General features: G+C 44.4%; 1 protein-coding gene across 1 annotated transcript in view; it reads right to left on the reverse strand.

Annotated features, from left to right (window-relative positions):
* PSMA2 (proteasome (prosome, macropain) subunit, alpha type, 2) overlaps positions 1-2,214 on the reverse strand; it is a 9,073-nt gene that overhangs the window by 6,462 nt on the left and 397 nt on the right. The window lies entirely within an intron of this gene.

The following is a 2,214-nucleotide window of genomic DNA, read 5'->3' on the forward strand; positions in this document are numbered from 1 at the left end:
GGATGAAGGGATTGAGAGCAGCCCTGCCGAGAAGGACTTGGGGGTACTGGTGGATGAAAAGCAGGACATGAGCCAGCAATGTGTGCTTACAGCCCAGAAGGCCAATCGTATCCTGGGCTGCATCCAAAGAAGTGTGGGCAGCAAGTCAAGGGAGGTGATTCTGCCCCTCTACTCTGCTCTGGGGAGACCCCACCTGGAGTACTGCATCCAGCCCTGGAGCCCTCAGCAAAAGAAAGACATGGACCTGTTGGAGCTGGTCCAGAAGAGGGCCACAAGAACGATCAGGGGGATGGAACACCTCTCCTATGAAGAAAGGCTGAGAGAGTTGGGGTTGTTCAGCCTAGAGAAGAGAAGGCTTCGGGGAGACCTTACTGCAGCCTATCAGTACTTAAAGGGGGCTTATAAAAAAGATGGTGACAAACTTGTTAGCAGGGCCTGTTGTGACAGGACAAGGGGGAATGGCTTTAAACTAAAGGAGGGTAGATTTAGACTAGATCTAAGGAAGAATGAGGGTGGTGAAGCACTGGAACAGGTTGCCCAGAGAGGTGGTAGATGCCCCATCCCTGGAAACATTCAAGGTCAGGTTGGACGGGGCTCTGAGCAACCTGATCTAGTTGAAGATGTCCCTGCCCACGGCAGGGGGGTTGGACTAGATGACCTTTAGAGGTCCCTTCCAACCCAAACTGTTCTATGATTCTATGACTGATAAGCACGCATCAGGTCAATGGCACAAGATAGAAACAGCTCCCATTCCATCCCCAGGTATTCCTGCATTTTGTTTTAATGATCCATGTCATTCTGGTAATGGATGCAGAGTCATCAGAACAGAGCAGCAAATGTCAGGCTGACAAAGTAACTCATCCAGAATGAGGGGGATCGAGGGGTCCATTCTCGATCCCCAGGAAAAAGGACAGCACAGAGCCAGTCACTCATTGGACAAGTGATTTTGCAAGTGGGATCTCTCCTCTGGGCTGTATTTCAGACTGTTTTAATAGATGCAGAAGTAAAATAAAAAATTATGTAACTCAGTGCTTAGAAGAGTTAGAAAAAACAAAGCAAGCAATAGTCAATTAGTATAGTTATTTACACACTGAGTAAACAGTGCATAAAGGTGACAAAGTAATAATACTAGCTTCTCCACTGAAAAATACTAACAAACCAGAACAATCATTTCCTATGCCAGCAATTAAAATATACAGAACATTAGCAAAATATTTTAAAAGTAAGCATAAACTAAAATAAATAATTATCAGTACAAGGAACAGGTGAATGAGGAAAAGCGTAAGTAGGTATATTCTGTTCCGTATGAGTATAAAATCAAATGGCTTCAAGTTTCAGAGCATGTAGTGCTTCTGTACAGTACAAAAAGTTTGTAAATCCCTTAGAAAGCCATTTCCAAGAGCTAATAAAGAATTCAACCCACTTGGGTAAAGCAGGCATGTTTGGCTGCATCCAAAGAAGATTCTTTTCCTAGTTTTAGATTGTGGACTGCTTCATTTGCTTAACTGCAACAAGCCTTTAGTAACCTACTTTGCAATTACACAGCATTACTCTCCTCTGAGATTAAGGGGGCACTTTACCAAAAGCATCACAAAGCTTCTTGCATTCAGTTTTTCTTTTTAGATGTATAATATAATTCTGGATAGCTTAATAGTTTCATCAAAAAAAAAAATGGAAAGTTATTTCCTTTTCCCTGAATTTATCTTAAGTGTATGTATTAGAGCAACACTTTAATAGATACCACTCCAATAGCATATTGATTCTGTGCATGCAATCATCCCATATCTAGGCTGTGCGCAACACAAAGTGCAAGCAGAGCACTGCCTGCAAAGTGCAGCAGGAAGGGAAATAAACTATTTAAAACTCATCCAAAGGCTTCTTTCATTCCCACATTTGCAAAGTTTGTTCTGAAGCAAGCTCTCAAGATACCATAGCTCAGCTACCACCACCCATTTCCAGTTAGCTCAGAATTACTACCCAGCCTAAACCGTGTGTGCGTGGATCTTAAGTTTGCTTAACCGTTTCACCAAGCACTCGCTATAAGGCACCACCAGTGACGAGACGGACCTTAGGTTGGCCCCACAGTGACTCTGACTTACAGCAACGAGAGCAGATACAAGCAGCGACTGCACTTGGCCCGAGGTCAGCGACAGAGATCAGGTGGGACCCGGGACTCTCACCTCAGCCCCCGCCTCTATCCCCGGCTGCGCCTGC

The sequence above is a fragment of the Pygoscelis adeliae genome, unplaced genomic scaffold (assembly GCF_000699105.1).
Source record: "Pygoscelis adeliae isolate BGI_AS28 unplaced genomic scaffold, ASM69910v1 Scaffold40, whole genome shotgun sequence".
Lineage (NCBI taxonomy): Eukaryota > Metazoa > Chordata > Aves > Sphenisciformes > Spheniscidae > Pygoscelis > Pygoscelis adeliae.